Below are 23926 nucleotides of genomic sequence, written 5' to 3' on the forward strand. Positions count from 1 at the left end.
ATGTAGTTGACTAGAAAAAAAATCCTTTACCATGGACATTTTAATATCCCAAGTAAGAAAAAAGAATTCTTTGTCTCCAAGATTCTTAACCTAGATTTAGTGTGCTGCAGAGATATTTCTCTGACATGTTCAATGATAGCAGAAAAATATGTGGTGGTGCATTAAAAGCTGTAGAGCAAAGGAAGTTTGGGGAACTTAATCAGAGCCTTAGGCAAGAAAAGGATGTGTAACACTGATACGTACATTTTGCTTGTGCTGTAGTTAATGAAAAATGTTATGCCAACACTGGTTTTTGTCCCTTATGGTTTAGCAATGCAGAACCAATCCTTTTTATTCTTTGTGTTTTGTGTTTTTCTTCTCTTAATGTTACTTAATCTGGAAATAAAAATGTTTGATTTCTGTCATTCCCCTTGGCTATTTTGCTTAAAATCGTGCTTAATTGTTTTCACTTTAAAGGAACGGTGCCAAGTTTAAAGTTTTATTGTATTTTCATGGATTTTTTTTTAAGATTGCCTTTTTGTATATGCTCCTCCTTGACACCTCTCATAACATTAGGCTATTCAAACTTAGCCACCATGAGTCTGAGGACTTGTTAGTGAATTCTCAGGTTGCCACAAAGACCAAGTTTCTTTTTGTTCTCTCCTAGCAGCACTAATCAAGACAATTCTTTTACTCAGCACACTGCAGTAAATGCCTCCTGTTATTACACAGGTCATCAGGAACACTTGAATGAACTGTGTTGGTTTTGTTGGGAGCAATGGATGCTTACGTTTCTAATTTTCTTTGTGTAACTGCCAACTTCCTTACTGTCATTTAAAGAAAGGGCATTTAGAGAACCATTTCTGTTCTCCAGTGGACTACTAAGTATCCCCCTCAACTCAGTATGGTGGATTTGGGACTTTTTTTCTTTTTTTCTTTTCTTTGAGTACAGATGCTGCTGCTTGTACTTCAGGTACTGCTACATTATTGATCAAAGCATAAAGAATGCAGAAGTAACATTTGAAGTGAAGGTTGTATGGATGAGAGAAATTAGCTGTTGACAGAAGCTTACTGTTTTCTATCTTAATTTTAAGATATTTAGGATGTTTCCACTGGCACCAAGTTAAAATTCTGCCAGTCCCCATTTATCTAAGGAATGATTTATGCTTAAAATTAATCATCTCTCAGCTTTTAATTTTTTTTCTTTAATGTTTCTCTGCAAGACTGTGGGGTTGTTGTTTTTTTCCTTACACTTAAGCTTTTTCCCAATTTCCAGATTTTGTTTCCCTTAAACATGTTGAAAATTCTGTTTTCCTGTGCTGTTGTCTGTTTCAGTAGGTTGCAGTCAAATTTGGTTATAGCTAATTAGAGAAAACTTGTTTCAGCACTTTGAAGATTGTCTTCTCCTTCATAGCATAAACAGTTTTAATTCTGAAGGCCACATTCTCCTCTTGTCTACAGCACTAAGACCAATGAATTGCCTGCTCCTGAGGTTATGGTTCCTGACCTGAATAAAAGAGCAATAAATCAAAGTATGTTCGCTGGCATTGAGGCAGGCTCCAACTGTGTGGAATCAACATGCCAGTTCCAAATTGTAATTTCGCTAAAAATAACATAGTTTAACAATTTTGACAGTTGTAAACTTGAAAGATCTAGGCACGCTGTCCATCTTGCTGTGTCTCATGTGTTCTGTCAACCATGCATCTTTTGAAAATAAAACCAGAAAAATGCTGAACATCCTTCACTCTGCTAGGTGTGCCCATCCCTGGCCTCTGCATAAGAAGCAGAAATTTTAGAGTGATTTCTCAAAGGTAAAACAAGAATCCTTTTGTGAGTGGTGGCCCTAGGATGGGAGGAAGGGTAGAATTTCGGATCTGTATCTCCTCTTCATCACTTCACTTTTCTGGGTCTGTCTGTTTCCAGGAATCAAAAGACAACTTAGCAACTGTGTTGCGGTTCATTAGTTCTTGCAGGGGGGTACAACGCAACTGGTCCTGTTCATTCTGTAGTCTGGAGAGCCACAGATGAAAATTTTACTGTATTTCTTCCTGTCAAGACTTATCACCCAATCCGTAATTCATCCAAGCTCTATTCAGCAAACATTTAAGCATGTATTTAATATTAGGCACATTATTTGTCCTTCAGTTTCCATAGACTGCATGGCAGGTTAGAGTTAAAGCCACAACTTTATTTGAATTGGGCAGCAGTTACTTCCCATTGGGGAAAGATAAAAAAAGCAAGCTTTTAAACCTGTCGTTAAAGTTTGTTGGTAATGCCAAACTTAACTGTTTAGTTGGCTGTTTCCCTGACAGAAAAGTAAGTGGTGTTGTATATTGCTTTAACACCAATTAATTGCTCTCTGCCTCACAAAATGCCTGAGGTTGAGCCACACTTTGCTTCATCAGAATTCAGCACTGCTATTGGTCTGTGGGGAGGAAAAAACAGGAATTAGAAGAGACAAGAGCACTGGGGAGCAGTAATCTTTTATTTATGTATAATGCTGTACATTTCCTAACTGTACTGTGAGTTTTTCTTCTAACTCTCACTAATTATGGTGACTGGCATGTGGCATGTGATGGAGCCTCAGGAGAAGTGGGATACATACAGCTGTTCAGATCTGGCACGTTGCATTTGAGTTTGCATTTGCTGGCAGGCCAAGCTCTCTTTTCAACGAGAAAAACAGGGATGTTGCAATTGGCTTCAAGTTGCGTTTGTTGCACAAAAGAAGACTTTATTAGAGGGAGCTGAATTACTTTCTGATTTATCCAGAGTTCTACACATGAAATGGGAATGTGGTTCCATTAAACTTCAACTGAATTTTCAGAGGCCGTTGCTATCTGTTTCATCTCTAAATTACCCACATACTGCTTATCCTGTATCACGTCTGGCAAAAAAAAGAAAAAAAAAAAAAGAAATGTTTGGTCAAAAAAGGTGATGGCTGCATAAAGTGTTAACTACTGAAATATATATAAATTCACCTAGAGTTATTAAGGTTTGTGATTTTTGTCTTTGTTCAGAGGAGGGCAAGGAGGAAGATTATTTTCGTATCATTGCTGTTACTTTTTCAATGTGCTATAGTACTTAACTCATTTTGCAAAATGCATATTTGCCAACAGTCATATTTGTTTCATCATTATTAATTTTGTGAGCTCAGGCAGAAGCTTTCATAACTTTTAAATCCGTACCTGCAGGAAGTGGTAATGATATACCAGATTTGCTGCTCTTGAGGCTAGATTTGTACCCTTGTTGCACAAATTGAAAGTAAGCCAAATAAATTCTTTCCCACTCTTGGGAAATATGTGTTAGCCTAAGTGCAAGACTAGGAGAAATGTGTTAATTGTTTGACACTTCATCATTTACAATACTCATTAAAGGAGATAATGGTGATGCCACAAATATTGACCTGACAAAATTTTGTAGATCTCTAAGGTGGCCACTGCATCCTTAATATATAGACAAGACTTTTCAGAAGATTCTATAAGGATATAGTCCATCTGTCTACAGTCTGAGTAAACCTTTCTTTGTTTCCAACTTCTTCCCATATGCATGATGTTAATAATCACTTTTTCGAAGAGCAAACCGTGAATACAGGTCAGGGGACTACAATATTACAACTGGTGAATACACTATGTCCTCTGTGGTGGTGTACTATTGCTTGGTAATTTTTTGTTTTGTTGTTATAGAAGACATTTTAAGTAGAGCAAAACTAAATATATTCTTTCAGTTTTCTTTTCCCTAGGCATCAAAGAAAGAGTGTTATTTTATTTTATTTTTTTCCTCTCTTCTGTGGAGCCTTTCTTTAACAGTCTTTCAAACGGAGCCCAGGGATATCCTTCATCATTTCCTCTATTGGTTTCTTCTCACTGTAAACTTAATGGAAGCACTCAGGCTTGTAGGGAAGAGGAAACCCACAGGCAAGTGACAGAAGCATCAGAAGCTTCAGGGAGCTAGTTTAACATGGTTAATTAAAGGGGTGATCAGTTCAGGGCAGCACCAAGTGTGAACAATTGATAGACAAATCTCTACAGTCAGTCTCTAGATGAATGGTCTAAATATGAGAAAAGGCATATCCACTTCTGGGAGCCTATACTTATTTACTGGGGGGGAAAAACCCCATAGCAGCAACTGCAAATTAGTACATGGAGCAAACCCATGTGTTTGCCATTCCTGCCTTAAATTTTGGTGCCCTAGGTGTACAGTGCACTGCATAGTTTATTTGAATAATTGCCTTTGGTTTGGTGTGTTAGCTTTGGTTAATCTCAGGTTTCTGATCCACAACAATGGGGGAAGCTCCATCTGAAATTCAGCTTGCTTGGATTTAGTCCTGATCAGATTTAAAATTTTCACTAGGGAACTTTATGAAAAATCAAGAGTGTGCTAATGAAATTTGCCATTTACACAGTTTTAGGTGGCGTGGTCAATAAAAAGGAAAATTAGACTGTTGTATGAAAAGAATTTAATGTCTTTGAGATGTAGGGTAATAAAGTTAAGGTATGTTTCTGTTGTACAAGAGTACTAATTCATACACTCAAGGCAGAATAAAAAAAATATGCAGTAAAGAGGATGCTCAGTTCCCCAAAGTAAGACCGAGGTCTTCTTGGCAAAGCTGTATCAGTCAGATGCACCGTTATTACAGATGTGCCACTGGGTGATCAGACAGTGGTTTCTTTTACTGAGCCAATGTTGAGAGAAGACTAAAGCAAATCCTGAAGAGTTTGCAGAAAAGCACAAGTCACATATAAAGTGATTTGCCATGTGAATTCAGCAAAGAGCTCTGTGTTTCAGGTCTTTGTGAACCTGCAGTTAGTGACAGAAGCCTGAGCTGCTTCCCCAAGGGCTGGCGGCATCCCTATCCCCTTGCTCCTGCCACTTTCCTTGTCCTGGCACTATCATCTCTATATCTGTGGGATGAGCTGGCTTTAGTCAACTGATCTGTTTAAAGAAAAAGGAGTTGTTTTCAGCTAGTTAATTGTCTAATCCAGATTACCATATTAAGCAGGAGTGCTTACAAAGCTTTGGGGAAGACAGGTTTGTCTGGGGCTTTGTTGGGTTTTCAGTTCCTCTGTGTGTGTGAAGTTGATTACAGTCTTTGGAGTGTGATGTGGATTAAAACACACCTGAGCACATACATCACCTAGGATGTGATTTTTGGTTAGTTGGTGTTATCCCTTGGGTAGTTCGCTGCATATTGCTTTAAAAGGAAGAGCAATAGGGATTATCCTCACAGTTCTTTGCTACAGTGCAGTACCAGGTCACTAGGCTACCACTAGTGCTGTTCTTAAAATCATGTTATTCCATAATTAATATTAAAGCCAAAGAACTGCATGACTTCAAATGCTTGGTGAGGGATTTTTTTTAAATTTTTGACAATAATTTTTAACATTCTTTAATTCTGTGTGCTAGCTATTTTTTTTGAGCTCTTTGGGTTTTGATGTTAAAAAATTAAATGTAACTTTTTGAAGAGTACTATTTCTTTTAAATTACTTATAAGCCATTCATTTTTCTGCTTTATGAATGTTAACAAATACACAAAAAGTATTTATTTAATGTACGCAAGTCTAGCCAGTCTGCAAAACCACAGTTGTGGCATATGCAGATGCAGTTGAAATCAGTCGTAGGTCTTTTTCAATAGTTAGCTACAACATTTATATACAGTCTATTTAGTGGTGTTGTGTATTTATACTTCATTGTACCATATATATGGTATTTTTAGTCCTATAAAGAGTCCAAATAAGGATTTAATGATTTGTGCAGATCACACTTTTTTTTTTTCTGCATTCAGGATGGTGTAAACACCATGGCAATTTCTAAGCCCAGTGCTGTGGCACACGTCTTTGGGGCAGGGTACGTTTGTAAGTTGGATTTTTACTGCCTAATCTTCCTTTCATAAAAGAAGGAAGATTCAGGGAGGAGTGAGAAGAAAGCATAACTGTGCTCAGGCTGGAACTTGGCCAGGACACCAACCGTAACAACTGGGTTGTGTAGTAGCTTGTAGTTCCTGAGAGCAGAAGGGTCTAGTTTTTATATTTTGCCTAAAAGACAGAGCCTTTGTTATGTCAGGGTCCCTTTTAACATCATGTGGAATTATCAGTACTAACTTAGAAATAAGAATGCCACAAATGTATCATTGTCGCTTACCAAATACTTCATAGCAGAGCCTCAGGTAGCTGAGAAAAATCAGAATTTAGTAACACCTTTGTTCTTTCTTTAAGCAAACAGGCAATAGCTGTTGAAATGCTGCACCCAAAATCCCAAAATACAGTAAAAGACACTTCCTGCCTTCCAACATACCCTCAAAGTGTGCTGAAACCTGGGGGGGAGAAGGGGAGTGTGGTTAGACCTCATGTCCTTCAAATGATCATTTGAACTTCTCTTCCCCTTTTTCAATGGAATTATACAAAAAGAGACTGAAGACTTGTAATTTAACTATGTTTCATTGTAACTCTTTAGAAGGAGAAAAGAGATTTTTGTGAGAGAGAAGGTAAATGAAAGGCTAAAAAGCAAACGTACTCCAGGTCTGTCAAGACAGAATGTCCTCCAGCCTTTCTTTGTAGTCCATCAACTTTCCCTCTCCTGCTGGGTGTCACAAGCATGGGCTGTCTGCAAGCCCCTCATGGTTTCCTGGGAGAGCGGGGACTTTCCTCCACCTCTGAGGCTTGGCTCAATACCAAGCCCCTTCCACATCCCAGCGTTCAGGCTGCCGCGGTTTGCTGGGTCTGAGCCCTGCTGGCGTTCAGCCTGCAGGTGCAGGGGCAGAGCAGCCCCTTCCCTGCTTGAGGAGCAAAGCCTGCGTAAGGGGTCTCATGAGGGAGGTGAGCAGAGCCTTCATCCCCTTGCTCTTACTGACCAACAGAGCAAGTGGCTCTGTGCACACACTAGACCAACGATAAATGTAGAATGACAATAGTAACAAGTGCAGAGGTAAGATCCAGTGTAGGATTTTCACAAGGGTCTTGCAAAAGTGACTGGAGAAATGGTGCCCATAATGACAGGCTGAGGCATGAATCTGGGGAAGATGTTTCCACATATAATTTCTTTAGGCATTAAGAAAAATTAAAATGAAAACATCCTGGGAGGAATTCAGTGACTTCCAAGAAAATATTTTTAAATACTGAAGGGGAAAATATTTTCATTGCACTGTACATAATGGGCGTTCACTGCACAGACCAGGGATTTTTTATTTTTTTTTTTGGTTAGTCTATGCTCTTGCTAGCACATAAGCTCAAATGGAGAAGTCTTCTGCTCCAGTGCTGTGCAAAGCTTGTGTCCATTCCAAAACCAAAATGTTAAGACTTTAATAAGCAGTGGTAAAGCTCAAAACCACACACGCTGCCACTGGAGATAAGTATACCTCTGCAATATTTTGAAAATTATTTTACTTTATTATGAAGTTTAACCTGAAGGAACTGTGTGTCTGAAAGCTTGTCTGCTTCTCGTAGCTGCATCATTTTGTTTAATGAAGTATGTTACCTCTCCTTGCAAATGCTGCTTCTCTGAGGTTACTTGGGGGGTAGGGGGGTGAGGGGGTGGGAAGAGGAGAGAAAGACAAGGAAATCCTAGATTTTGTTGGGACTACTAATCTTTTGCCAGTTGTTTATTGCCTTAAGGCTGAATTTTAGTGTACTTTTAAATAATAGGAAATAAAGTTTTAAATTGTCATTAAAACAATTATAGCAGGATGACTCAACAGTCTGGTCAAAATCATGATGTTTAGAAAAGCCAGTTCCCAGTAAAAGTAGCAGAGGTACTGCCTTGAGTAAGAACATAGGGGAAGGTGAAGTGGAAAGGAGCTTCTTCAAGGGTCTTTGAGTGGAAGGTTTGACTTCAGCTTGGTGGGCAGAGAAGGGCCAGATTTTCAGGAGTGTTCTGCTTTTTAGGTCCGGTCCATTTCAGAAACTGTCAAGGAGGTGAAACAATAGTATTACTGGAGGTCCAGCCTCAGTTGTGTGTTCGGATCACTTTAATGTCTGAGCAGACCTAAATCTGAGCTACGCTAAGAACTATCAACCCTAAATGACTTGAAATGACTTTCAGCTGCACAGATTAAAAGTACATTTCCCAGAAAGCTGGGAGTAGTGAAATAGCCTGTTTTATTTCTAGCCATGTCTGCGCGACACTGAATTTGTGATTATGACTGGAAGTTACTGGCTTGTATTGGCCTCATCATTAAAGTCTGACCCTACAGTTGGAATATGAACTAGTGAACTAATTCCAGACTGTATTTAAGTCTGCTTCTCATAAGATGTTCATATTTCTTCTTCCCTAGTTACTCTCTGGAGCCAAGAAGGGTGAAGTTCTTGAACGCTGACAGATTGTGCTTTGTCCTCTGAGTGCTTAGGATGGAAGCACATAGATGGCTTTCAGAGTGCAACCTTCAATTTTGATGAATCTGTGCTGTTCTTCCCATTTGGGTATAAATTTTTGTCTTGTTTAAATGTGTTCTCCCGCTAATACAATACATGTTATGTGATCTAAATTTCCTCGTCTCCTGTGACCCGGGCGTTGATAAGCACTGTGTGGAATAAAAGATCCCTACTTCTGTTTGGAGAACAAACTGTGTGAAAAAACCAGGATGCTTTGGGATTGTTAATTATTAACATTTTTAATTATTTTTTTAAATTATTTACTCTGCTCACTGCCATAATAGCAGCAGTGTCCTTATATGGAACAAGCATGGCTGTAGGGGATTTAGAATGTGCTTGGTTTTGCTTTTGAGCTTGACAGCCATTTCTCACTTTCTGTAATAATGACAGTTAGCTAGGGAAAACGAGGAATATTAATAGATTTTGAGTGTGCTGTGTTTCTAGAGTAAAAACAGAAAAAGCTTTAGCAGGAATAAGAAGGGAACAGTGGAAAGGATTATTCCTGTTTCTTGGTTTCTGGTTCATTTTTGTTTGCAGTCTTTTATTTATACTGTTCTTCTAAAAGTAAATGTAATAAAAGAAAAAGTCTCCATCAAGATTTATTCTTGCAATTTTCCTAGGCTTGTAGGATTACACCCTGCTCCCTCTCCTTCTCCTTGCAATAACCAATCACTGTAAATCTAACTATACAGCCTTTGAAAATAAAGGGGTTTGCAGAGGAGAACTGAATCAACCTTAAACTTGCATGTTCAGAAAACCCCTCAAAAACCACACCAAACTGAGAAGCATGGGGCTAGCAGAGCTCTGGAAGTATTTGTAGCATGTTATTGCTAGACTAGACCTGTCTGAATGTGTTGCAAAATAGACACCAGTGCTTGGGGCTGATTGTTCTTTAGAAAGCAATGAATTTCCCTGAAAGTGTTCAGAGGTTTTGGATATTTTTTTTCACATTTTTACTTTCATCTTGGATTTTTCTTTTTTTGTTTTAATGTTGAACTTGTATTTGCACTTCATCTGACAGACAAGAGACTGTAGACCATTTTCTGAAGTGTGTTTGCCACTACCCAAATATGTCTTTGACAAGCCCGATGGTTGTGTATTCATCTTATTTCTACTGCAGCACATAAACCCAGCACTAATATTACATTTATCTTTTTGTTCCTTTGTTCTTTTTGTGGTTAAAGAGAAAAGTTGTTGTGTAAAGATACAGTACACACATTATAGATACTGTGATGTGGTGACACTTGTCACTTCTTCAGTGAATAGATAAGTGGAGTTAGAATGTAAATTTCTAGAAACATTTTTTTGTTCTCTTTCTCATTGGTTAGTTCTTAAAAAATGTTAATTAGCTTTTTGTTTGGCACTACTGGAGTACCAAGAGGCATTTACTGAAAATCACTTTAATGAACAGAGTTCTGATAGGCAGAGTAACTGGTCTAGAGTATTTAATAGGTTCAAACTATATACCTTCTGAAAGGGTGGGGTGCAGGGGCAGGTTTTAGAACTCAGAAATAATTGTGTTTCTACTGAAACAGCCTGAATCTTCTTCCTCTTTTGCTGAGGACAACAAAAGGGCGAACAAACAGAAAATGAGACTATGTACTGCTCTTCAGCAGGGTTCAAGTGAATGTATGGGGCTGTTAATATCTACCTATGTGAAGGAGTATGTTCATGTTTTGAGTGAGGTCTGAAACACCATATGGCATTCACTAGAGACTGTTAGTAAAATTTGGAACCTCTAAAATACCATTTTAAATCATACCCATGTTCACAGAAACTATGATTATTTTACAATTATTTAGCCTGAGGTGTGCAGGAAGTGGTTCATCTAATTCTTTTTAATAGAAAAGCACTCCTGCCACAAAACCACAAATTGACTAGTGCTATTTGACAGTAATAAAGAAGCAGTTGCATAGATGATGAAGAATAAACTCATTGCTCACCTTACGAACAGGGCTAGGCATGTCAGTTGGAAAGCTTTTACCAGTAACCACTTTATACCCCAGACATGGGTAAGCAACCCATATTGTTCAGGTGGTCTAAATCAGGAAATGATAGGGCTGTAAGCATTGGAAAGGGTTTCTGTTTTTTTATATCAGGAAGGTTTGCTGCTAAAAATATTCTGATGAGAAACAGTTTCTTAAACGATTCAGAATTCTGTACAGTTAATACTTGTTGATGGTTGCACTCAACATGTCCTTCAGGACTTCTTTCCAGTTCCTGAACTAGTAAATACAGACAAGAGTTAAAAGCAGGAGTGCTTTTTCCTTACTGATATCTGCTAATATTTCCAGATAAACTGGTTTGTTTTTTTACTGGCTTGGAATTCTTTTCCACTGGGAATTTTGTGTCATGATGCAGATACTCTTTGAAAGATTAAGAAAAGTGACATCTGACTTTTTTGTAGAGGATACAGAATGCATCAGATGCCTTGGCAAGGTCTGAGAAAAATATCTCTGTAGCATGCCATAGCTCTGTTTTAAAGTTTCTGTATGGTATTGACTCAGTACAGCTTGTTGCTTAACTATGCTAAACCAGAACCTATTCCATAGCAGAAAACTCTATGGAATGAGAGCTGGAAAGGACTTCTAGCCATTGATTTGATGCCCCAAGTAAGAAGTTTTCCAGATAAGAGCAGTAGCTGGTACCTTCTTGCACTTTCTGTGGCCTCCTGTCACCCCCTTTCTGTCACTTACATGTGGAGCTGTGTACCAGGACTTGTGAGCCACTGGCTTTGGCTTGCTTGTCAGCTTCATTGCAGAGGGGGTTTTGTTGCTGGTTTTTTTCATCTGTGCTGGGCTTTGTCTTATAGATCAGGATTATAGTCTTGAATAATTCTTACTAGTAATGTCACAAAAATTTTGTAAAAGCCAGTAAACACATCTCTTATCTGGCAGTACTGTGTCACACATGGCCAAAGTGTGTTTGATGCACATGTCCTGACATGTTGATGCAGTATGTCAGGACAATTACATGAAAAACCGAGCCGTTTCCCATTGTTCTTCCAACCCCTCTGTTCCCTCACCCCAAAAGGGAAGCAAGTGATCTTTTCTTGTAATTGTTGGGATTTTTCTGCACATTTTGAAAAAAAAACCCAGTCTGTGTCCTAATGTGCCATTAATATTAGGAGAAACTTGGCGCTTTGCTGGATGTGGTTCTCATTTCAGGGTTTTAGCCTTGGCTGAATTCATTATCTGTTTCTGTGTTATATGCTCATACTCTTAAGAGCAGAGAAATGTGTTTTCCCTGGTAAATTTTTATGCAGTGGCACGTAAAAAAACCCCAACAAACAAACAAACCCCAAAAAAACCACAAACCCCCTTTACTTACAGTTTTTGCAGAGTAAGCCTTTGCATTGTAGTGAATCCTCCTTTGGAGGAGAAACTGAGTAGTGTTATCAACTGGAAGAAAGCAGACAAAACTGGGTGAGGAACCATACTATCACATGGCTGACATAAAAAATTAGCAAAGCTTTAAGCTGCCTTGAAACACCTCTTTTTATTCCTTAATGTTTTTCTTATTCCTTATCTACAGCTGAAATATCATAGAAGTTAGTGTTGGGGAAACCTTTGCTGGCCTTCAGCCAATTGCACTGAAATGCATTACTGTTATGTAGTCCAAGTGTCTGTTCAGTTCTCTCCTGATTTCTTTGAAAACACTTTTCCTTTTTTAGGTCTAAGTCCTGGAATCAGTAGCAATCCACCACTATTTGCAAACGCAAATTTGGCTTTACCCTGGTAATCAGGAGCTACAAAATGAAACAACATCCTTCACTTGTCACTAAAGGATTCAGAGAGCTTTTAGTTTCCATTATGGGTGTTGGTTTAGAGAAAGAGAGATGGAGTTTTCACAGGTAAGTAATTTGAAAGGTTAACAAAAATAGATCTGGGTGTTGGACCTGTTGTCTCTGAATTGCATGCAATATTTCAGTTAAATGAACTGTCATAAAATATTTAGTTTTCTTTATTGTGGCATGCTGATTCAGAGGAGCTGTAGCAAGTGACTGTACTCTGCTAGGAGGTGTGCTTCCTGCCCCTGTTTCCATGGTGCAGCACGGTGTTGCTCCATAGAGTGGCATGGTGGCATCCAGATGTTGGATGGAAGGACTATTTCAAGAAGGATAACCTTAAGCAGGGGGCTTGTCCCATGGAGAATATAGACACCAAGAAGCGTAGTGAACAATTTCTGCAAGGCAGTGTGCTGCAGAGGGGAAGGTAGCTTGATGTGGAACTGACTTAGCACAAAGTATTTTTCTTCAAGAATGCACCACTTTTTACCCAAAATATTGAAATTTTTATGTTTAATCTTCTCCCAATACTGTGTTTCAGAACATTGATGGTGAAAAGTAGTCAGCTACTGAAATGTTATTTCTTTAATTCTGTTCCTTATACATCTTATATAATTAAGTTGAGATATCTTTTATGTTTTGTGTCTATTGTAAAAGAGGAAAGTAAAATGACCTGCATAGTGTCATACAGCATATTAGTCAGAAGCCCAGGATTTACAGACTAGGGCCAGCTAGTAAACAAGATTTCAGCATAGCAGGAAATTCTGCTTCCTGCTTTAGACGTACAGTACAACTGAATGAAACCAAAGGTATTTTCACCAAAGCACATCTCCCACCTATATGCCACACAAATGAAACAGAACTGTACTGCAATTTTCCATCCCTCACAAAGTGCCTGAACTAGACCTCTGCCCACCAAAGGGATGTGTTCTGCAGCATGCAACCTCTGTGATTTATGCTTTCTTCCATTTATCTCTTTTCCTTTTAGAATGCACGTTTCCTAATATTTCAGCTATTTGGAACATTTGGGTAGTTTTATGTCATTTTTAACAAACTCTGTAAACTCTGAAAAAGTTGAATAGTCAATATCTCTCTGATGGCGTAACCTATATTGATTAGGGCAGTAGCACATCCCTCACACACCCACTGCAGCCACCAGAAAAAGTTGCAGTTGTTGTCTTCTGTGAAGTCATTCAGCTACCCTTTGTGCCAAGTTGCTGTGATGTAACCCTTGTGTACTCCACCATTCGCTTTCTTTCGGGAGGAGAAAAACTTCAGGGTTGGAAACAGGTTTGGAAGTTTCATCTCATCTCAGGATGTTCCTGAGAAAGAGATTTCTATTTTCATTGTCTTACCCTTTGTGGACTGAAACCTTCAGAGTTGCAGAGGTGCCTTGTTGTCAACAACTGAGTGAAAGAATATTGAAAATGTGCGGAACCTAAACAATAACATTTAAACACAATACACCCAGCATGTTTGTAAAGCATAAAGCTAAGTGGGGGAAATCTCATCCTCTCTGCGTGTCCAGTCAAATAATTTGTCAGTCCTGTCTTGGAAGTTTCCTCAGAGCCCCATCAGCTTTATTATGGCTCCCTCCCAGCACTGTCAGCTTCTGGAGCTTGGAGAGTTTTCTGTGTGGGAGCCCAGACAACCTTCAGGCTATTTTCACTTCTAGTTCTTAGTGTGCTCTCCATCTCAGAAATCCAAAGGTCCCTGAAGGAACAAGTTCCTGGAGACTAGGATGTAACAGATAACCAAAATCCAGTTCCTCATTCTTATGTTCTTCACTGTCTTCCAAAGAGAATGAAACTCTGTCTTGTCTTACCCCTGAGAGGAAAATAAATGTTACAAAAGGAAGAGGCCACGATGCTTTGGTGCTTAAGGTTGTGTTCCACACCATCATGAATAGGATGGGGCTTAGACACCTTGCAAGAAATCGGCCCTTCTCAATGCTACTAGCTGAATCCTTCCTTTCCTACAGTCATCTAACAGGATTTACAATCTGTTATCTACCAGTTCAGTGTAACCTCTAGGAGGCTGAGGGTTTTGTGTTTGTTTTGGGTTGGGTGTTTTTGAAACACAACTTTTCTCACTTTAAGTGTCTCTTGTGGAATTTTGATTTTATTCTGAAGTTGTGTGCAGGCTGCCGGAAGCAAAGTATCCTCAGAAGGGGTGTTCTCATCCATCTATTCTTGTAACTTTATTGATCAAGTCTGTCCTTCAACTTAGCCTGGACACTATAACAGCGTTCCACTTTCTGCATAATACTTCCTGACATGCTAACAGCAGGTAGGAATCTAGGTATGTGCTTTGTAACTTTGTCTTGGACTTAGTGAAAGTTATTAAACTTCAGATACTTGGGAAAAATTGTTTCAGTCGCAATGTACTGATGTTTTGCAGTGCAATATCAGAAGTTGTACTACAGTGTCCTTAGGCAGAAATATAAAAAGGAGCTTCACAATGGCTGGTAGTTAATCTCATTCCTTTCCTCTCTTGGTCATACACAGCTAGACCACCTGAAAGCAAATCCTACACGTGCATTGTGTGTACTTTGCTTGTACACGGGGCTTCAAACCTTCCTGTACTCACATGCATCATGTTCATAGTGTGCTGATGAGTCTCTGGAGCCATGGATATGGGCTGAGAACAGTATTTGCCCCTGAAGCAAAACATCCATTGAAAAGCTGATTTAGGGCTTCAGGACTTGACCTTAGGTATATAGATCTTGCCTTGGTGCTGTTAGAGAGCCTGGAACAGCTGTGCCTGGGGTTTTAAATGAAACGAAACAATCCTTCATAATCCTGCAGTGCAGGGGAATAAATAAGTGGATGTTTGAAGCTGCCATTTCTCCTACCAGGACTTAATATCTGAAGGTTATTTTAGAAAATGTTTCCATTTTATCACTAGAAATTTTTCCTTTTCTTCCTTTTTCCTTCCCTTACCCTCCTCCCCACCTGAGGGACAGGCATATATGAATAGTATCATTCATAAGTGTTTCACTAGAATTCATTAGAGCAAGGCTGAAGGTTTCATTATTCTTTTAGGGTGCATTAATAAAACTACTGTACGCTTGGGTTTTTTAATACTATATGAATTATTCTGACAGTCAGTTTGCAAAGCCAACATATCAATCATTAAATTAAAAAATGTAGTAATACAAATTAGTGTGATTCAGGAGCTGTAGAACATGTAGAACAATATGCTCTCTGTTTGGAAATTAATACAGATCTGTCCTTCAAATGAGAGAAGATAGCAAGCAAGGAAATGCAAAAAATTACAGTGAATTTATCTAGCACTCCATAAAAACATCTGTTTCCACATATCAGATACTACTCATGTTTTGTCCATATCTCTGTTACTCTTTGTTAATATTGCTACAATCGTTAATGATCAACCATAGTGTTCATTTGGAGGATGAGGTGTAATTCATGAATTGCCTGACATGGTGCTTACATCTAAAGATGAGGCAGCAGCACATTAAAAGCAAAACAGATCTGCCCACAATTACTGCTTTTCTTTGCATGACAGAAGATGCAAACTAAATATTTTGCAAAAAACATATTGCTAACTCACCACTTCATGAAGTAATGCCTCACAGAAGGTTGCATCAGTCCTGTAATCAGTCCTAATCTAGCCTGCCCTTGTGACTTCTGGAGCTCTGGGGAGAGATACCCTTTCTGCTTCATTTACGTGAGGAAAGAGAAATTATTTTACCCTTAATAAATGTGAGGGACTAGATGAAATGCACAGGACAGCTTGTTTTTTTCACTTTCTTGAGCAGAAAGTTCTTTTTAAGCATCTTTTTTCCTTCCTTTGCTGATTCTGTGAAAACTGTGTGGCTGTGAATAACATGTTGGATGTTTGAAGTAGTCCAGTGAATGTGAGATAATGAAGTTGTGGCTAAGGTGCAGGACATTTTCAATGGCAAGTCTTTGCCTGTGGATTTTTCTCCTTTCTGAATTATGTTTCAGCCAAGCTGCTTTAAAGCAGCTTGCCTACGCTACAGATAAAACCATGCTATGCATAGCTAGGCCTGATGTGCTTATGCCGTACAGTATGCTTACCCTAGTTGTGTCCGCATAGCACTCGTCCTAGCACATCCAGTGTCAGCCTTGGTGCCTGTCAGCAATAATTGTGTAGAACAGCAAAGTCTGTACCAGTGCATTCCTGGCGACTCTTGTTGCCTGTCCCTCCTGCCATGCTTAGAATGGCGAGCAGTCTTCGTACAGCACCACCCTTTTTAATATATACTTCTCAGTCAAATTCCTGTCTTAACTGTACCACACAAGCACGGTCAAGAATACCAGCAGAAGAAAACAGACTTAAAAAACCCTGTTCACAGCCAGGACAACATGTTAACGATCCATTATAGACTCGCCACCTGCGTGACACAAGGAATCACAGCGTGTCTGACCTTAGCACAGGGTTCAGCTGTGTACGATCTTATGAACTCCTTAAAAATATCTGCAGTCTTAAGATATGAGATACAACTTATTATTCAGGCTTTCTTCTAACCACAGATTTAAAATCCCTGGGTATTTCTCATCTCTGGTCCTTTCAGAGCTGTGATTTTTGGTGCCGCCAGTGAGGACTGCAGAGGTAAAAGCTGTTTGTTCTTGTTTGCTCCTTATCTGTGCTATATAAGATGCATGAAATATCACAGTGGTGGAATAAAGGCAGTAATCGTTTCTAATAACGAAACTGTTCTGAAAGGGAAGACCTAGATTTCTCACCAAGATAGTGTGCTGAAGTATTTGCATAGTAACTGGGCTATAATTACAGATTCATCTCCTTTATGTCTCTTAGCTCTCAGGCTTAAGTAACCATATCTTCAGAGCAGTCACTCTCTTTCCTGGAAGGCTGGGTGTCAGGCAGCATATGTTAAGGCTGTGTGCAGTGGTACACTGACTGTGAGTAATGAGTGTTGATAAACTGTTTACTAAAGCTGGCTGAAATTCAGGATTTGTGTATTGTGGGGGGTTTGATAGTTCAGAAACAATTCCATTTTCAAGCAGTGGAATATGTTGTTGGAATTCCTCAGAAATCTTAACATCTGGGATAAAATACAGCCTAATTTTTACTTTTTTAATTCTGTTATTTTGGTTCTGGAATTTTCAATTGGTTTTATATTTTATTACTTTTACAAAACAGTGGTGGCTGTTGAAAATATACCAACGCAAAATAGTCAAAACTTTCTATTTTTGTTTTATTTAAAAATCATTAACATCAACTGTTACTTAGACCCGTCTGATAAACCCTCTTTTCTAGATGGGTGTGTAACAAAAGAGCTCAGCCCTGTGGCACAGAGACCTTGCCTGAGTGACATGGGGTGGTGGAGTACTGACAGTCTCATACCTGTGACACAGAAAGTGTTGCCAAGCAATGCTGCTACACAGAGCTTTTTAGTTTCTTTTTATTGCTGTACTAGTAAATTTGTAGTCCTGCTAGAAAGAATCCATTAACAATATATTGATTAATATATTAATCAAGATATATGTAAGTTATACAAGATTATGGATAAAAGGAGTTAGGCAAAAGACTCTTTGTCCCAAGTCAAATTAAGCTGTCCTGGGTCTGGAGTTGCTCCTTGAAAACTAAGAGCTGACTGTGAGCTGAAAATCCCAAAGATGGGATTGTCTGGGAGATTTTTGTGTACAAGAGTATTTGCAGCCTCTGTGTCACTAACTTTATTCTCCCAGAGAAACCAAACTGCAAAGCTTAGATATTTTTCCTACTATGCAGAAAGATTGCTCAGAGAAAGACAGTAGTATGAACTTGAGAACCAGATATTCCGTGTCAAGGTGACTGTGAGGGTAGTGCTTTCCTTTCAGGTGTGTGCCAAAACATGAACAATGTCTCTGTAGAGACCAAGAGCATTTTTGTTTCCTCCTTAGAGTCTGAAGTTGTTTGTGCATTTGTATATGGTGTAGAGCTTTGTTACAAAGGGGACTCTTTATCCTGTTGTACTATCCATGCTGTTATGTTTTAAAATATTCCTAGATGTAGGTGCTTCATGCATCTGAGAAATTTGCAGTTCCTTAGTATATATAAACTCATTATTACTATGTTAGTAAAGGTGTAATTCTTTTCCTCTTCTCTGTCTCTAGACACGAGTCTGTCTTTCTCCTTCAGTCTGTTATCAGGGCAAATAGCCTCCCTCTCCTGAAGAGTGTCAGCTTTGTCATTGATTATCTGTTCATTCCTGCCTGTCACAAGCTTGACTTTTTCACAGGTGAGCTGAGGTGATCTTGGCAGGTCTCAGATACTCAGTATGCTTCCTTCCTTGAGAGGGCGGATTCCACGGAAAGCAGAAATCTACTGTGGTTACCGTGTCTTAGCTCCAAAATTAGATTAATTTTTGTGGGGTTTTTTCTCACCATAGACATGGTGGTACCAGCTTTGATTCCATTTCATCTTGTCATTGTTAGACACTGTCCACTGCTAGAAAGCAATGAAATAGCTAACCAGCCCTTCATTAAATAACATTGTTTCAAGTAAGGGTGACTGTCAGAACATCATAAACAACAAAGAACTAAAAAGGCGAGATATGTCTGCTCAGTGTTTGGGGTGAAGCAGGTAGAGGCATCTATTCTGTATATTGTGGCTGTAGCTGAAAGAGAAGGTCTGTCATATGTAACAAGAATGTGGAAAAAATGTAATAAAGTTCATATCTAAGAAGCTTTTTAAAAGGATGAGAAGCTTTCCAAATCACTACTTAAACAATGTTGGGAATCAAAGAAATGTCACAGGATTTGAGAAAATGTGTATATTGTTTCTTGCTTAGAAGAGGTAAAGAACAATGACCAGGCAGCTATAGGCAAATTGGCTTGATATTGATCCTGTGTAAAATAACAAAACGCTTGATTCAGGAGTTCACCAGCAAGGCTTGGAAGCTAAAAGTTTAATTAATACTAGCATAGTTATTTGGAAATAAAGACCTTGTCCGACAGACACTTAATATATCTTTTTTCCCTTTTTTTTTTTTTTTTTAATTAGTGGAAAATGGGCAGGTTGATAAAGGCAAATTAACAGACATCGTGTGCTTGAACTTCAGAACTTAATACTGCATGACATTTTGATTTAAAAGCTTGGATTTAGCTGGGTGTCTTTTTAAAATTGAGTCACCGGTAGAGCTCGAAAGATAGTTGTGAAGAGAAGAGAGGTCAATCAGCAGTACTCTTTTTGTAGGGCCAGTAGGAACTGAGTTGTCATAACATTTAATATTTTCATCAGTGATTTTAATTGCCAGCGTAATTTTTTTGCAAATCTTACAGGCTTTGCAGCTATTGGTGGAGTAGTAAGGAAAGAGAAGGCACATTGCTTGTATTGAGTTATCCAAGCATGTTAGTCGGTTGGTCACAATTGCGAAGGGCTATCTTCAACAAAACCGATGCAAGGCAACTTGTGTGGGAACCATAAGTGTAGACTCCATGGACATGAAGTTTTTGAGCATACTTAGGTGAGGTTCAGAGGGCTGCCATAAAAAAGCCCTTAAACACAAGCTCTAAGTAGTGCTGTGTCTGAAAGGAGAAGAAATCTTTCAAATAAATGAAGAAAGTACTTAAAATGTAAGTCGGAAAGTGATCTTCTGGGTACAGCCTTACCAAGATTGTTACTAGAATTTTTGTGCCTTGTTCTGGTGCCAGAGCTTCAAGGGATACAGAAATACTGAGCAGAGTTTTTAAATAGGTTAGAAATATTCCTGGGATTGGAGGGGAAGTTTAGGTTCAGTTTATCATTCAGTTAATTTAAGAAGAGGCTGAGAAATCACATGGCTGGAAGTAGATAATAAAAGGAGGTGGAGATGGGATACAAACAAGGTGGACCAGTGCCTGGACATTGCAAGCATGTTCCTGAGCACGTCCTCTTTTTATAGCATAGTTCTATGGTTAGCGCAAGCTGACTACCAGATTTGGATTGCAATACTTTTTCTTCTGCTATTTTCTGATTATTGGACTTTGCAGGGATTTCTGGTTTTTTCTGCAGCATGAGTATATTCCATATGTTGGGATGATGTCTGCTTCATGGGCTCAAGCTTTGGGGTCTACCTATTGTGCACTAAATTTTAGGAAATTTAGGACTGTGGTGTTCTGCATTGCTGAAGATGGTGTGCTGGACAAAGTTTAGCAACCTGAAATGTGCAGAAGAGTAAACAAAACACATGATATAACACCTGCTTCTGTGAAGGCTTAAATTCTGTAAAAGCAAGGAAGATCATCCCTGGTAAGGCACCACAGGGACCTGAATAATTGTGTGTAACTTATATCACTTGGCAGCACTAAAAACAGGATGCATTTTGTGGAGGCTGAATCATCTGGATCCATCCCTGTTGTAAAGACATAAACTTCTATGCCCTTGTACTTTGGATTCTGTACTACATGAAAGGTCAGACCAGACATTTTCAAAAGTCCCTTCTGGCTGAATTCATCTCTGAGTTTTGCATGCCTTTGAATGATGCAGAAGTAACAAATAATCAAACAGACCTTGAACTGATGTCTTATTTACATAGCAAGGAATTCAATATAAAAGAGAATAGGTTTGAAGATGCAAAAAACCCTTCTTTAATACACATGCCATATGGCTCAGTGCCATTTAAGACTCCTTCAGATAGCTGTGAAATAGCTAGTTTCAAGAAATATCTACAAGGATGTGAGCTCAGATCCCTCAGGCTACATAGCAGTGACAGCACGGCCTCCATCTGAGCTGGTCTTTCAGCTGCAGAGCGGACATGCTGGACGGGCTACCTCGCGTTAAGATTGTGTGACACAGACATGAGGCACTGATCTCAAGAGCTATCTGCTTTCATTTGAGGATATCACATCTAGATTATATTGATAGAGTCATCTTGATCTAATGAGGGGAATGGAGGGGCGATGGATAATAATATTTCAATGTCAGAAAAAAACTGAGGCAGGGCAGGTTCATCAGCCATTGAGTATTTTAGTAGTGTAAAACATAATTAGCTGATTTTGATGTTGTCATGGCAGAAGTATGAACAAAGGATGGATTTAGTGTGTGTATACACTCGCCAGCCCATAGAGCTTTTAGTGTTTTGTGCCAAAAATGCACTTTCAAAAACATCTCAGTAGGAATATAGACAATAGGCTACTACAATGGGTAAGTACTGTGCATTTCCAAATTAGTAATCAAAGAATGCATGTATTTAGCTGATAGACTACAACAGTTACAGTGGATAAGCAAATATTTTGTTTCGAACAGGGGTAGGGATGGGGACACAATACAGAAATAAACTAAATACTGTAGTTATATATATTTATGGTTAAACTGACTGACATGTGATAACACAATGCTATTAATGTGTCTCAACACAAGTTTAATACTACAATAAAATGGTAATTCAGACAAACCCCTACATTTAAACATTAAGGACAATGAATAAAACCCATAAAAGCAAGAGATTTTAAAGTGAAGGCAGGGAGGCTGTAATTAACTCCATGTAGGCAGTGCGGCAAACCGATGTGCAATAGGTAGCATTGTAGATGTATTTAATTACTTCCTATTAACTAACCTATTTGCAAAGGCTTTCTTGGCCAGGATAATGCCATTTCAAAATGGGGCATACTGAAATTTCCATCTCTGGAAGAACTGAGCCAGGTTATGAATGCTCCCCATGCAAACACAGATAAAAAAAAATCTTGATGCACAGCCCAAATATTTGTCTCTTAGGTTAGATCATGCATTTTCCTTTTTTCCATGTGTGTTTATAAAACTGAGAAAGGGACTAGCAAATGCCAGTTGCTAGGATCTGTCAGATCTTGTGTCAACACCTGTTTTCTCAGGAGAAAAAACTCAGCCACTGTAATTAGAAGCTTGAAAATCAAATATTTGCAAAACAGTCCACTCCTACTGTTTAATCAAGAAAAGAATTCAGATCTCCAGGAACATGCCAGTGCCCAGCTCATTAGATCATGATGCCTCCATGTGATTTGTCTTTGTTGCTAATATGCTTCTTTAAAGTATTTTTTTCCAAATATAGTGGTGGGATCAGCTAACTTTCATCATAATATGTTCTCATTTCTCACAGAAAGCAAAATATATAATCTATCATTGTGGATCAGGCAGGTGGAATACAAAACGTGTCCACCTCCAGCAGCTAGTGGAGAATTATAACCTAACATTCCTACAAGCAAATATGGTTCACTCTTGAGGTCAGGAAACAGTAACTTACAGTACCTTGCTGCTGGTATTTGTGTGCTTCCTTAGAGATCCACTCATCTTTGTTAATGCTCACTAAACTTAATATAGTATAAATTTTTACCTGAAACGATTGCATACTTGTTTAATACTCTCCCTTCATGTCTCTTCAGTTGTTCTACTACAAGCAGATATTATTTATGTGTTTCTACAAACCTAAACACAAACTGCAATTGTGTAATTTCTCTGGGCAGCTTTCTGCAACTTGGGGGCAGATAAGCCACTAGCACAAGTCCAGAAGAGAAAATACTGTTTGCCCTTGGAGAGAGCTGAGCCCAGCATGTGTGAGAGGGCTCCAGAAATGTGCTGGAAGTGTTCCAGGTGCAAGTGGGTTCTCAATCCATCCAATCAGACTCAAGAGGTGCATAGCGCAACTGTCAGGTGCACATCACTAGCTGTCCCACTCTACAGATCCATCACCACTGTGCAGTGCTAGCTGCTGATGTAGCTACAGCTGCACACAGTGATACCTTGTATAGTGAGAACTTCACTATGCTTAGCAAGTCTCTGTTTTTTGAAGCCAGTGACTTTGGTTTATGTCTTATTTGGTTTCATTTCCCTTACCTCCCTTTCTACGGGAGCGCACTCTGATGTTTTCTTTGAATACAGTATAGAAAAGTAGGCAGATGCAGCTTCCCTTCATGTGCAAATCTCTTAGGTACCCAGTGCAGAAAACTCTGTAAATAAACAGCATTGACTTTTCAGAAGCAGTCAATGTTTGTGCAGTTCTCCTGCTGAAGTCAGTGAGACTGACTATGGAGTGAGTACAATGGTAATCCTACTGGGGAGAAATACAGTCATATTCTGGAATATCCGTGTGCCTTTTTTTTCCCCAAAAAAATCCTTACACTGCATTAGAATTGTGAAATTCTACGTTTTTAGTCTGTGTGGCTTGTTTTCAGCTTCAGCAAGATGTAGTAATAAGAATTTGTTATTTAGTCATAACAATTAGCATAAAACTTATTGTTAAATTATTCATAAGTAATAATTATCTTTTTTCCCAGCAAGTCATATATTAGGCCAGTACATGCTTGTGAGTTTGCACTTGTGCCAGTGGCAATGCATAGAAGCAGTGTGATTTCCTGATTTTTCAACAGTTAAGAGTAACACCGATTGCCAGTACAAGTAGTGTTCTGTAATGCATTTTATAGTGGATTATAATCTTTATTTCAAGAGTCACATCCTTCCTTCCAGGTATGCCTGTGCAGTTCTTACCTAAGGGAGCATCAGTGTCTAACCTCCTTCGGAGTTTTGCACCAATGCCCCCATTTACCATTTCAGTAAAGCTTTTTCAGAATGTGTACATGAGAGCAAGATTTGGTTTGAAGACTGTTCTATTCAGAATACATGGTAGGTGGCTTTGATGAGTGCAGCCAGCTTAGCTGCAATTGTATTATGTTTCAGGTTTTTTTATTTCTGAAAGGAAATAAGACTATTTGAATTAAAACACTCCCAACAGCTCATGTATGAACTCAAGGACAGAATCTACAACGGTCAGCTCTGCATCAGTTGTTTGGAAGCTGTGGTCAACAGTGTGTATGTGCCATTGGGAGGGGAGGGGTGAAGCTGCCACAACAATGCA

At 38.9% G+C, this 23926-nt stretch overlaps 1 long non-coding RNA gene across 2 annotated transcripts in view; it reads left to right on the forward strand.

Moving 5' to 3' along the window:
• Positions 1 to 23926, forward strand: part of LOC130159034 (uncharacterized) — a 441764-nt gene that overhangs the window by 290352 nt on the left and 127486 nt on the right. The window lies entirely within an intron of this gene.

The sequence above is a fragment of the Falco biarmicus genome, chromosome 14 (genome assembly GCF_023638135.1).
Source record: "Falco biarmicus isolate bFalBia1 chromosome 14, bFalBia1.pri, whole genome shotgun sequence".
NCBI lineage: Eukaryota > Metazoa > Chordata > Aves > Falconiformes > Falconidae > Falco > Falco biarmicus.